The sequence below is a fragment of the Cricetulus griseus genome, chromosome X, assembly GCF_003668045.3.
Source record: "Cricetulus griseus strain 17A/GY chromosome X, alternate assembly CriGri-PICRH-1.0, whole genome shotgun sequence".
In the NCBI taxonomy this organism is placed as follows: Eukaryota; Metazoa; Chordata; class Mammalia; order Rodentia; family Cricetidae; genus Cricetulus; species Cricetulus griseus.
This window is the reverse complement of record NC_048604.1, coordinates 76807888-76822829: the sequence shown is the minus strand read 5'-3', so window position 1 is coordinate 76822829 and position 14942 is coordinate 76807888. Positions and strand designations below refer to the sequence as shown.

At 38.2% G+C, this 14942-nt stretch overlaps 1 long non-coding RNA gene across 1 annotated transcript in view; it reads right to left on the bottom strand.

The window, feature by feature from the left end:
• The window catches only part of LOC113837537, a 35886-nt gene extending 29832 nt beyond the window's left edge, over window positions 1-6054 (bottom strand). The window contains exon 1 of the long non-coding RNA XR_003488180.2: window positions 5870-6054. This is a non-coding gene — a long non-coding RNA (uncharacterized LOC113837537). The remainder of the gene's footprint in view (window positions 1-5869) is intronic.
• Window positions 6055-14942: the final 8888 nt, after the last annotated feature.

The window sequence follows — 14942 nt, the reverse complement described above, 5'->3', positions numbered from 1 at the left end:
TGCCCTGTAGGAGGCTCTTTCACTGTATAATAAAAAGTTGCTGCTGTTTATTCATATTTTAATGATACTCTGAATACAATGGTGCATGTTCTGACTCCTATTCTTAGGGAAACGGTCTCTGTTGGATTCTCACTGCCATTCACTTTTCTATTTATTGTTGGACTTTGCTATTATGATAATTCCAGATACATCAAAATAATATCATCATGGGCCAGTTGCTTTGTTCAAAAACAAGCCACCTTGTCAATTTGTTTCTTTTTATATTCAATAACAGAGCTTACAGCTGGATTAATGTTTTAATTGAGCCCCATTTGTATTTGGAGCTCCTTGTAGGAAGTCAGTAGTCCTCCAAACACTGAACTCATTACTCTGTTCCAGCTACTGTAAATAAATCCTCCATCATTCGTTTAAAAGTAGACATCTATTCCTTCAGGCTGACACACATATACTGTGTGTACATAGAAAAGGTCATCATTCCCATCAGTTTGATAGTTACCTGGTTAGCTTGATAAATGTATACAATCAAGACACATCATTGTAGCTTCAACTTAGATACCTAGTGACAATGCCATGAATTCCCACTTGGAGATATGACATACCGACCCAAACTACTCATTCCTCTATTTTGCAAACCTTAATCTCCATGTAACTGTGTAGAAAGAAAGGAAGAACCCTCTTTAAATTCCATGTCTGTGAGCAAAAGTTGGTTTACTTGGTTGAAATGGTATCCCAGAAAGGTCTTCTATTTATTGATCCCACCCCCGACCCCCCATACACACAAAGCCAGTTTCAGAGAGATGGTTACATGTTCACAGAGAACTAGTGGAAGAATATGACTACAAAAGGATGAGACTACATGTGAGCCAATAATTTGGTCACTTCAACAAGCTCTTTTTAGAATGGTTCCCTGTCATCCACCCACGGGTATCACTACCTCAGCTTCAAGGGACCCTCCTACATTGACCAGCTAAGGCAGCACACAAACCCACTGTGATGAAAAGGGAATTTGTTTTTTTTAATAGTCCTTTGGGTTTTATAGCAAAGTTACAATTATGCTGCACAATTTATTTATATGAACAGCCCAGCTACATTCCTTTATTAGGCTAAAATTCATTCAGAGAGTCAACAAATATTTACCTAATGCCTGCTAAGTGGCAGTCACTCCACATTTTCAAAAGATTGAATGAAACTCACACTATAATTTACATTTACCCAACTTAACATGTTTCCTTTCACATAATTCGCCATGAAGTCTTCCTATATCCATAACCTATGTTCACAACCCAAAGGCCACAGTCAAGTCTCATCAGTCCTATGCCCCATGTTACTTCACTCTGCCCCCTTGCTTCCCATCTGTGCTCCCACCACTTATATCCACGCCTTTGACTTACCACAACCTCCTAGTAGATCTTCATGACTTCATCTTTTCCCCTTCAACTCAAAATGACCAAAAAAAAAAAAAAAAAAAACCATCAACCCATGAGTGTCAAATTCCCCAGTTCAAAATCCCTGAAAGGTTTGTAATTCTACAAATACCCAGTTCTAGATACCCTGTTGTCACCAGTCTTGAGCTCTTCCCTGAGTGAAAACCTGAAGGGCTTTGGTGAATGAGCCATGTGATATTAATATACACAGAAAGGCTTGTTACATGTCAGCATCCTCCTTCTCCCATAAACCTCTTATTCATCACTTCCCTCAGATCCTCTAGAGCTTAGGTGCTAGAGACAGCTGGCAAAGAATTAGAGTAGGTTTAGTTTCCATAAGCTGCAGAACTAAGCTTGGGCAAATGATAAAAGAATTGACTAAATTCTCAGGCTCTGCTTCACTTGGGTTGAAAAATAAGGATCAGACATTGACTTGTGAAGTATTACACATGTTCAGGGCAGCTTCTGTTTCCTACATACATCTAGAAACACCATACAATGAATTCTACAAATCAAAACCCTTTAGAAAGTAGTGACACACACCTTTAATTCTGGTGTTTAGGAGGCAGAAGCAAGTGGATCTCAGTGTTCAAGGCCAGCCTGGTCTACAGAGTAAGTTACAGGACAACCAGAGCTACACAGAGAAAACCTGTCTCAAGAAACAAAAACAAAACAAAACGAAAGCTCTATCTAAGATGGTGGAACCTAAAATCAGATCCTACATCTTGATATTGAAGACTATCTAGAGGCACCCACATCAAAACCAGCATCTTTATGATGCTATCTCTTTACTCACCGTGGCCTTTTAGCCTGGGAACTATATACATGTCAACATAGAAGTAACTAAGTATTGTTTTTATATAATGATATGCATATGAATAAAGAAAATACAAAAATCACAGCATTAATATATGACATCCATGGCTACACTTTAAGCATCTTATTGAAATGTATGATAACACAGAAAAGCACTACTTATATTTTGGTGGGTACTCATATGGTCCTTTTTGTAAATACAGTTTGTGTGTTTTTAGCAAAACAAGATTATATGTGGATATTTCTTATTTCCCATGTTTACATTTTAGTAATAATGTATTATGAACAATGATCATCATTCAAGCCAATATTCTTCTACAGTATCATTTTTAAAATGGCTTAATATTCCATTGTTCAACTCAGAAATACCCTAATCTACATTTGGACATTGACATTGTCTTCATGTTTCATTACTATAAGTAACACTGTAAGACATTTTTCATATGCGTCCATATTTCTAAGACTCTCGAGTTTTATAAAACTCTTAGAAAATATAGCATATTAATGATATCTTATACATATTTTTTCTGAGACTGACATTAAACAACTCTACAATCAATAGTGCTAGGAGAAATGATGTAGACTCACTACTTAGAACTTAAGTTTGTCAGAATGAACACGTCTCTGCCTCTTGTTTTAAACATATATCACTTGGTCACAATGGGAATATATGAGAGGCAAGCATAAGCCATTCAAACATCGCCACCTCTGTAAGATGAATAACTACAGATTTTAACCTGAGAACCCAGGTCTTAAGATCCAAAGGAACATGGGAGCGAGAGTACTATGGGAAGAGTTCATAGTAAGAGAATCAATCCAGCTCAATACTTCATCCATGTCAAGATTATAAAAGAAGAGTTTGGCGGACTGTGGAGATGGCTCAGCTGTGCAAACTGAAGGACTGGAGTTTAGATTCCCAGAACCCATTCAAATGGTGGCCTGGCTGACTGTAATCCCAGTATAGCAAGCTGCCCAGCTAGAATGGCTCCAGTCAGAAAACTCTGGGTTTAAGTGAGAAACTCTGTCTCAATGTTTAAGGTATAGAATAATTAAGGCAGACACCCAATGTCAACTTCTGGACTCTATTGCACTCCCACACACACATTTGAACACATATACACAGTCACACATATATCACACATACACATACACACACAAAAGGGGGGTTGTATTAGAAAATATGAGAACACATAAAAGGACACATTTTTTTCCCTTCTAAAGAAGGCTACCTTCTGAATCTCACAGTTGTGATCTCTAAGGGGACAGGAGATGGGGAGATTTGACTCCTCTCCCCAAGCCAGGTGACATGGCCTCACAGGCACCACTTGAAGAGCTTAATGTGTGCTCAGTGGCAGATGGCACACACTGAACTGGTAGTTGACACACTTTAGAAAGTCAATGTAGCTGGACACATCAGATTAAAAGGCTGTGTCTAGGAAGTAAATACACTCCCCTCCACTGACAGTTCAAATGTGTGTAAATCCCAGCGACCATATGTCGACACTGCCCACAACGGCAGCCTGCCGACTGCAGAGCCTTCCAGGACTGAGAGGCTGTGTGTATCACCCAGACAGAGAAGGAAAAGGAACCGAGACACTGGCTCAAACCAAAGAACAAGGCATAGAATCCACAAAAGTGCTCGGTGCTCATCCAGTATAACATTTGACCAAATCACTCTGAAACGTGTCCTCCTTGCCTCTCTCTCTTGCCACGTTTCAAATCCAAGGGGGTCAGAAAGCCTGAGCAAAGAGCTGGGGGAAAACTGAAAGTGGGGGGAAGAAATTCAGCTCTAACTCAGACTTGGAATACCTGGGAGCTAACAATATCAATTGACTTGAAACTGAATTTGCGAATTACAGTCACCTTAAAAATTATTTTTTCTCTGGGTTTCCAGGAACTCATGAGATTTAACTGACGTTCTATGCATGGTTGGAAAATAAGTTTTTTTCCGATTAAAAATGAGAAGGAACAATGGGAGACACAAAACAATGATGGCTTCTGATTTCATCCCAAGATTCTAGTCCATGTTATGTACACAGATAGTATTTCTGGAAATCGCATAGGTCAAGAATTGGGCTAAATTTTATATACATAAGTAAATTCTTACAAAACCATAATAGGTACTGTAACCATAATCGTTTTATAATTAAAGAAACTAAAATCCAAAAGCATAACTAAGATCACCACACATCTATTAAAGTCAAATGCAGATCTATTTGACTCCACAACTCGTGCTTTTGACTATTGCCATAGTAACTTATTGGTAAACACTTTGGTTTAAAAGGAACAATTCTTAGATTATGAGGTTTAGTTTACCGTACAATCACTAAAACTGAATATATTGCACATATCGGGGGAAAATGCCAAAATACAGTCTTTAAAAATCAAAATGGCAAGGAAAACACTTAAGTTTTTATTACTCAGGGCTCACAGCAGCTAAAAGGTTTCAGCAATATTATATGGCATACAAATTGCAGATTTAACTTGTCTGTGGAGCGTCCCCGTGCAATCACCATAATATTTTATTGTAGAATAACAGCACAGGTCCTGATCCCTAGCCCTTGGTAAACATGAGTAGCTGGAATCCATTGTTGCAAAAGCTTAACATCCCCCATGCATGGCCTCAGCCTGAAAGCGAGTTTTCTATGGCCTAACATCAGTAGAAACTTCTCTGCTGTAGATTTGACTTTTATGAATCAGGATTAACGGAATGAGCATACAGTGACCATCGTTATTAGGGAATGCTTTCATCAACTAAAGCTGCCTGAAGGAGAGAGGGTTAGCCAAACAGACCAGCTGGACGACTCTGCTAATTGTGACTTAATCCCAATTATAAAAGCACCTGTGTCACTTATCATGCATCTTAGTTCTGCCAACTATACCAAACAATACCAACCTCTGTGCAGAGACTGAGGCAGAGAAGGTTCAATTTTGTATGTCAGTGTCTACAGGGATTAGGATAATATAGTTTCATTTTTACCCTGGTCATTTCGAATAGGCCTTTCCAGAAATGCAATTCTACAGCACCATCTACTACCTCGGCTCCTCATGGCAGGCTTAACTCAGCCCAGTAGACAGAGCTGCATTTTGCTCCTCTGCTGTCCCTGAAATGGATACTTCTTTCTTCACTGGAAGAAAGAAATTGGTAGTGCCTTGTGCAGAGAAACGCTTGGCAAATTGTGGAACTTCTGGTTTCTTTTCCCAGGCTCGTCAAAATGTAAATCATCTTTCCTTCTACAGGCAAGGAAGCATAACCCTGGAGCACAAGGTCACCTGCGCTTCCCTTCACTGGCCTCACCACCCCACCCTCCTCTCACTGCCATTTTCTTCATTCTCATTCTCTCTCTCATTCTCTCTCTCTCTCTCTCTCTCTCTCTCTCTCTCTCTCTCTCTCTCTCTCTCTCTCTCTCTCTCTCTCTCTCTCTCTCTCTCTCTCTCTCTCTCTCTCTCTCCCTCCCTCCCTCCCTTCACCTGGAGCTTGAAGGCAATGGCCAAACTCTTACATTTTTAAAGCAAGAATTCAAAGCTTGTCTGAGTTCAAATAATTTCTTGGTACTAAAAGGAGATTTTCATGCCTTCCACGGTGGAACAAATATTACAAGATATAACAAAAAAAAAGAAAAAGGAACCTGGACTCAGCCAAAGAAGCAGAATCTGAACATTCATGTTGTGTCTCCAGGAACTGCCAAATTCATCGCCTTTCTCTGAGAACCGCTATGCAGAGCTTTGAGTGACAGGAAGTATGGCACAAGCCACGATTTAAATTCTGCTTGCCTCATTCTTTGCATAGACAGCAACGGGCTGATAGAATGAAACTAAAAAACATAATTCAGATGGGAAAATACATGATTTTCCCAGAAAGGGAGGAGGACAGGGACATGGCTTAATATAGCCAGCAGAGGGCGCGGCTTACACATATAAGTATGAACAAACCTTCCCTAGGAGCTGTAAGGGATCCTGCGGTTTTTGTTACAGATTTCACGTTTTCAAATAAACCGCATCCTAGCTCCCATTGACTGGACTCTAATATAGTATAGTCACACAGTTCTCGCCTCATGATTAAATAAGACTATGCTACAGCCCCTTCGGCCACTCAAACTGCCACTCTTCTGCTCCTGGCTCTGGCATGGGAAAGAAAGTGGACATAAACTCCCTCAAAGGACGGCTTCCCAGAAAGAGTGACCTGTATTCCCAAGCAGCCTTCATTTGTTTAAGAGACTTGCACCTAGAATTTCTTGATCAAAGCTAATGTGCTGTAAATTTCTTCATTTAACAGACTTAGTCTGTTCAACTCTTGACACTGGGAATTGGGATTTCCCAGAACTATTAGCACTGCACAGTAGGCGTTCCATGCCAGCCAAGAACCGGGGATTAACAGGTATTTGTCTCAGCTAATTTCACTCTCTATACCAGCTCTATAGAGACTAGGGCTTCTTGGCGGAGTGTGTGCCACCCTGCTAATTGGCTACGAATGTAACTACTCCTGCATGCCAATGGAGCTGGGCCTTGGGGCTCGAGGCAAAAGATCCTTATGATAGACATATATTTGAGGAAAGTTGAGAATCAGTTGGTGGCACAGTAAATGTAAATGACTTCTTTGGCAACCTCTACCTTTTGCTGTCTATCAAAGGCTCATCCCTATAGATCGTGTGGTGATGGTTTGTTGTTTAAAAAAAAAAATACTCATACTCACAATCAATGTCAGTTACATCCTCAAAATCCTGTCGTAACAAAGAATTTCCACATGCAAAATCTTGTAGTAACAGATATGCCCTTACAATCTATTCTGAATGCACCTGAAGAATTATAAGGCTTATAGCTAGGTAGCTTCCACAAGACACCCAATTCCCTGAGTCAAAGAAAAACCTTCTAGCTATCAGGATAGGATCAGAATACAAGAATTCTTTCTGGAACAAAGATTGTACCCCAAAAGGAAAGTTGTTAGTTCTTTTCCACACGTCCTATTCTTCTGCTCCTTGCTAATAATTAGTCTCCTACTTCTAAAGCTTGTGAAATGGGAATTGAAGAGCCAAATATTAAATGATATGTGTATTCATTATGTGTCGTTATATGTAATACATTCTGGGAAGTGGAGCAGCTGAAAATGACAAACAGTTATTACGTTTCTACGATCCATCAGCTGCAATCCAAGAGCAGCTAAGCTGGTGGCAGGGTTTCAGTACCTCATGAGGCTGCAATCAGAGGGATGGCCAGAGATGAAGTTATTCAAGAGTCCAACTACTGGAGAATTTACTTCCAAGATCATTCACATGGCTGGTGGTTAAGACACAAAAGATCTGTTTCGAAGCTCACTAGTGGGAGCCTCTCTACATGGTTGCCTCCTATGCTGTGGATTGAATGTTTGTGTCATTATGTCCTATGTTGAAGCCCTAACCCCTGTACAACTGTTTTGGTGAGAAGGCCTCTAAAGAAGTAAAGTTAAGTGGGTGACAGGGTAGAGCCCAGAGCTGATAAGATTTTAATGTCCTTATAAGAAAGGATACTGAAGAGTCTCTCTCTCTCTTTCTCTCTCTCTCTCTCTCTCTCTCTCTCTCTCTCTCTCTCTCTCTCTCTCTCTCTCATTTCTTCAACCATTTCCACTTCCTTCTCTCTCCCCCTCTTTCTCTCCCTTCCTCTCTCCCCCTTCCTTCTTCCTCCTTATAGAACACAGAAAAAGAAAAGATCCTACAAGATGGCAGTCACCTACAACCCTTACCAGAAAACAAACTGGTTGTCACCTTGACCTGGAACTTCCAGCCTCCAAAACTACGAGAAAGCTAACTGCCTAGTCTGTTGTATTTTGTTAAAGCATCCTGGGCTGACTAATACATCTGAAAATGAGCAGTACAAGAGAGTGTGCCCAAGACAGAAAGTCATAATCTTTTTCTAGCTTAGCATTGCAAGTTAGTAACCCATTGCTCCTGCCATATTCTGTTCACTGTAAGTCAATAAACTTAGCCCATATTTCAAGGGTAGGGGATTATTCAATGCCATGAATACTATAAGGCAGAAATCGTTTCTAAGTGTGTTTGCTTTACCATGACAACTGGTAGTGGCTTCATTGTCATTTAGCCTGGGGGTGCACAGAAGTAAACTAAAAGTCATCTCACTTTTATTCTTACATCTGTAATAATACTTAATTAGAAACTTCCTCAAGATGAGCATTGAGGGTATAGGAAAAGCAAATAGCAGGATGAGTTTTTTAATGTCGGCTTTACTCTAGCTTGTAGAAACATTTTCAACAGATGGCCCCCAAATTTTCTCTATTGTGTGCATTAAGATGACATCAAGTCACATAAAATATCTTTAGTATTTCTATTATGACAAACTAAGTGTCCAGTGTTTCATATGTATTTTATAGCATTATTCCATTTTTAATTTTTGTTTGGTATCTAATATAGTTCTACCATGATAGAATACTGAAACACTAATATTCTAGTTAAAGGTTTGCTATTTGAGGTAATAGGAACACCCCAATAGTAGCAGAGAGGTCAAAATAACCTTTCAAATAAACAATAGCTATAATTAAATTCTGGCCATAACAAAAGAATGAAAAAAGTTCCCCAAAAAGAAACTGAAATTGACCAGTGACTGTTGCAGAACTGGGAACAGGAAACAGATTCTACTGACGTACAGTCCTTTGGCCTTCCAGTGTCATTAACATAAAAATCATTAGCACTATGCAAATCAGTAACACAATCAAGAGTCCCATAGTAATTTCAATTTCCACATCTGCAGAGAGATCTAGTCTAGTTAGTTGTACAGATAGAGCTTCCGGAAATTTTGATTAATTACAAGAAAACATGATAGTCACAAGAAAAAACTTGCAGTTAATCCAAGTTCAGTTAGTCAAGGTTACAACTTTGTGTAGGGAGAATTCAATTCTACAGCAGCTGCTACACCCCTGACTACAGGCAATAATCTCATAAAACTAGGACACTGGGTAAGACAGGCAGAGTGAGGGGTTTGACTCCTCTAGTATTCTTACTGAAAAGTAACTCCACAGAGTAGGAGTGGTCCAGTTGAAATAAATTGAGGAAGGGGACAGTCACAGCCTTCTGTGCTATCAAATACCAATACCATCTCAACCATGGTGAGTCACACGGCAAAATCACATTTAAGAGAGAAAAGAAATCTTTTTTGGTTTTTTTGAGACAGGGTTTCACTCTGGCTTTGGAGCCTATCCTGGCACTCCTTCTCGAACTCATAGAGATCCGCCTGCCTCTGCCTCCTGAGTGATGGGATTAAAGGCGTGAGCCACCAACATCCGACCGAAAAGAAATCTTTTTTTAATTTGCATCTATCATCTAATATTTGTATGTGACCCTCAAATTTTACATTGGGGGGATGGAAACTAAAACAGTATAGTCCATTTTGTAAAACATTATTAAATAAGATTAAAATAAAATCGAAAATATTTTCCTCCTAGTTTTTCCCTTTTAATTAGTTTTCCTTTAATTATAAAACAATAAAAGATTTCTAGGAAGTTGCAAAGAGTTGCAGTCTGGTACACTCTATCTCAATGGTTGCATCCTATATAACTATAATAATATTAAAAGCAGAAAGCAGACATTGGTTTAACATACATCTATAGCAGTGGTTGTCAACCTGTGGGTCACAACCCTTTGGGGTCAGATGACCCTTACAGAGTAGCAAAATTACAGTTATGAAATAGCAGTGAAATAATTTTACAGTTGGGGTCACCACAACATGAGGAACAGTGTTAAAGGTTAGGAAGGTTGAGAACCACTGCTCTCTAGCTTTGTGCAATCTTATCACATCTGTCAATTCATACAAACATTCTGAAATCAAGACACAATTTGTTCCATCACCACAAAGATCCCCACCGTGTTCCCTTTTAGAGTCCTAGCCATTCACTCTTCCCAGTCCTTGGCAGTCACTAAATTTGCTTTCCATTAATTTCAGTGTCCTTTTAAAATTTTTTAAAATTAAAATATATAACATCACTCCTTCTTTTTCCTCCCTCCAGCCCTTTCCATGCTCCCTTCAGTCCCTCTCAAATTCATGGCCCCTTTTTCTTTCATTGTTGTTGTTACTTGGTGTCATTTTGTTGTATAGAAGGGTAGGGAGAGGGCTTAGTGGTTAAGAGTATTTCCTGCTCTTGCAAGGACACAGGCTCAGTTCCAAGCAATTATATCAGGTAGCTCACAATTGCCTGTAACCCCAGCTCCTGGACGCCACCAACATTCTCTTCTAACCTCCACAAGTACACTTCTCTCTCTCTCTCTCTCTCTCTCTCTCTCTCTCTCTCTCTCTCTCTCTCTCTCTCTCTCTCCCTCCCTCTCTCTCTCTCTCTCCGTAACACACAATGATAATGATAATAATAATGTTACTAATAATAATAATAATAATAATAATAATAATAATAAGTCTTTAAGAATGTTTTATAGGGGCTGGAGAGATGGCTCAGCAGTTAACAGCACTGGCTGTTCTTCCAAAGGACCCAGGTTCAATTCGCAGCACCCACATGGCATCTGACAACTTTTATCTGTAACTCCAGTTCCAGGGGATCTGATACCTTCCCACCAACACATAAAATAAAGTAAATAAATTTTAAAAAGAATGTTTTAAATAAATATGTACATATAGAATTATACAATATGTGACCCTTTTAAAGTATCTTTTGTTACTTAGAATAATGTCCTATGAAGTTATAGAATGCATCAAGTTTTAGCATTTGCTCTAAGTATTACATGCTCTGAGTATTACATTCATAACTTACTGGTCTATTAGTGCTGAAATTTCACCAATTGAAGTGAAATCTAGAAACTACCCCCCTTTAAGTCCCTTTATCATGTAGTACTCATGATATAATTATAATTATATTTTCTTTAATACATTAAGAATCATATAAAAAATTTCCATACTTTTTGCTTTAACTGTCAAATAGACTTAATAAGACTCAACAGGAGAAAGGAAATCTATTATACATTTATATATTTTTATTCTTTTCTTCCTTCCTGATACTTTAAGATCCTTTCACTTCCTTTCTGTTTAAAGAATTTCTGTAAGCCAAATATAGGGATTGGTCTGCTATGTGCAAATCATTTTATTTTTTTCTTAGTCTTAGAATGTCTTCATTTCTAAAGGATAGATTGTTGTGTTGTTGCTGTTATCCTTACTTGGTTTTTCTTATGCTCTGATTTTTGGTTTGGCTTGTTTGAGTCTGTGGTTGGCAAATCTTTTCTTTCAGTGCTTGAAATTTTGACCAGCTTGAAAATTCTTTCCAGCCGCCATTATTTCTGTCAGACAAAGCTTTGTTTTTCTCTAGCATGTCATTTCTCTATGGAATTTGACTAAGACGTGTCTTGCTATAGATTTGTTGATACTTATCAAGTTTTGGGTTCTCTCTGTTTCTTGGGCCTGTGGGTTTGTGTCATTGCTAAATCTGGAGACTTTGCCAGTGCTGTGCTGAGCACTTTTGCCATCCCATGTTTCTCTGTCCCCTCGAGAGCTTCCATTAGCCAGAGGATTCTGGGACATATCTCAATTTCTAACCTACTTTCTGTTTGTTGTTTTAATGAAATTATGTTTTAATTCTATTACCTTTAAGATTTATTTATGTATGGAGTGTTTTGCCTGTGTGTACATATGTGTGCTAGGTATGTGCCTGTACCGGTGGAGGTCAGAAAAGAGAGTTTGATCCCATGGAACTGGAGTCATGGATAGTTGTGAGCCTCCACGTGGGTGCTGGAAACTCAATCCATGTCCTCTAGAAGAGCAACAAGTGCTCTTATGCACTGCAATGCCTCTGCAGCCTCCACCCCCCAATTCTATTTTCAACTTTACTGATTCTTTCCTCAATCCTATTTTGTTGAGAATTTTGTCTTATTTTGGTTTTTACTACTTCTTATTTTTTATTTAACTCTTTATATTCTCTGAGCCATATTTTATCTTAATGTATTTGCTGAAACCAAAAATCACTGCCTCAACCACTGAGTCCCATACAAGAAAAAGCATGTTTGTTTTACCCAAAACCATAGAATGACAATAGCTAATGCAGAGCCACTTGGTGAACTGAAAATAGGAGCAGCCAAGATGGTGAGAAAAGATGCTAATAGTCTCCTGGTTAGGAGATACTAAGTTTTGTAGAAGACACCATGGTCCTGAAGGAGCCATGGCATTTCTTTGCTTCTGTAAGCATTAGTTCTACAGGGCTAGAAGGATTATTCACTGATCAGTCCAAGTATCAGATGTCTCCCCAGTTGCCCAAAAAAGAGGCTGCAGCACCAATTCCAGGTATCTGAAGAAACTTGAGTTCCATGATTTCAATTAACGTCTAAGGCCATACCACCATGATTTCAATTAACATTGCAAGCAGACAGAATAGGAGGCCGAATAATGTATCACCTGAGAAACAGACAAAACATACCGTGCTTTATTTTCTGTTGAGATCTCTTCCCATCATTTCTCACCAGCCATGTAAAATGGACTAGAGAATTTTCCTGTGGTTTCTATTCTCTAGAATAGTTTTTATAAGATAGATATTGCATATTCCTCTAAAGTTTGGTAGATTTAACTTATAAAACTTCTGTATTTTGTTTGGTGAGATCAGTAAAATATTGGGCACACAGTAATGATTTTTTTAAGTCAATTTCTTGAATGAGTATGGACTTCTTCATGTCTGGAAATTCCTTTAAAATTGATTTAGGTAGTTTGGATTTTTTAATTTATCATTTTGTATAAGTTTTGAAATGTTGTATTCCAATATATATGCAGCATTTTAAAATCCTACAACACTGAAGAATCTTCACAATGCACATAAAAAGGGAGATTGTGTGTATATGTCGATAAGACTAACAGTCTCCTAACACAATAACAAAAATACCCATGATAGATTAAATATCACCTATCAGCTGGGTATTGGTGGCGCATGCCTTTAAGACCAGCACTTGGGAGGCAGAGGCAGGTGGATCTCTGTGAGTTCAAGGCCAGCCTGATCTACAGAGTGAGTTCCAGGGTAGCCAGGACTACACAGAGAAACCCTGTCTCAAAAAGGCCAGAAGAAAAATTGGCCATCATGTAGAAAACAAGGAAATGACAGTTTGAGTGAAGCAAGACAATCAACTGGTACCAATACCAGAATGAACCAGAGGTTACAGTCATCCGACAAGAATTTTAAAGCAGTTCTAATACAAATTCCTCAACAAGTTGTAAAAAAATTCTGTTGAGAAACATGAAAAGGTAGAAAATAGTATTAAATAAACTGAAGGTATAACATGGAACCAAATGAAAATGCAGAACCAAAAATTACAGCCGATTATGTGGGAGTCCTAGGTTTGAGCCCCAGCATGTAACGTGATGATAATATCATTTTTTAATGTAATAAATGAGCTTGACAGCAGAATGGAGAAGAGAAAGGAAATAATCAGTGAACCTGAAGCTCTAACAATGGAGCTCATTCAATTTGTATTACAGAGGGGAAAAAGACAAAGTGGGGGAGGAGAAAGAAAGGAGGAGGGAGAAAAGAAGAGTCTAAAGCACAGAATTGAAAGGGTATCAAAAAACTAAGAGATGAAAGCGGACCAAATGTGGAGAAGAATATAAACGTACAAATTCAAGACTTGGGAAAAAAAACTTGAATAAGATAAACAAACCCAAATGAATTTATGCTAAGGAACATAATAATTCAGTTTCTAAAAAATGATGGCAAATATTACTGAAATCATCTTAAGAGAATTGTCATATCGTTAAAAATCAATTCAAAGGGTAGAAATCTCTCATCTGAATCCAGGGAGACCAAAATAAAATGGCATAATATTTTTAAAATGCTAGACCAAAAGAAAAAAATCAATGTTGACTATGAATTCTTTAGCTAATAAAAACTGTAAGAATGAAGGGGAAATAAAAGCACTCTCAGAGGAAAAAATAAGTTGTCAGGAGCAAAACTATTCTTAAAAGAGTGGCCAAAGGAACATCTGAAAATAAAAGTTGTAAAGGAAGAAAAAATACAAGAAAAGGGGACAGGAATACAGAAACCTACAACAACATATCCTTGTCAGCCCAAGTTTTTCCTATATGGTAAGTGAAACCAATACAATAACACAATTAACTAAAGAAAAGATGGAATACAGCTGTTGACACATCTGTTTGTTAATATAAGCAGAATGTGGTATCACATCAGTGTATACGAAGAAATACATTCACAGACATAATACATAAAACAGGGTAGAATGCTAAAATTGTTCATATAACCCCCAAAAGGAAACAAAAGAAAAATAGAACATGAAACAGAAAGAGTGCCGGAATAAATGGAAGACTTACAGCCTGGGAAATACATTAAAAAATAAATCGATCTAATGTGATCTATTAAAAGTTATAGACTGGCAGTTCCAGAGTGAAAAACTTCTATATGCAAGAAAATCACCTTGAATTCAAATCTTTAAGTAAATCAAAACTAAAAGAACTATGTTAACTTTCTGTCACTGTGGCAAAATAGCTGAGAAGAACCATTCAAAAGGAGGAAAGATTTATTTTGGCCATAGTTTCCAAAGATTCTGTCTATTGTCACTTGGCTCCATTTTTCTCTGGCCGTTTGATGAAGCAAAACAATGGGACAAGGAATACTCAATAGAACCAAATTGTTCAACTCCTGGTAGCCAGGAAGTAAAGAGAAAGGGGCCTTTAAGAGGCTGGGGATAAAATACAGTCTTCAAGGGCATGTCTCTCATAACTTTTCCA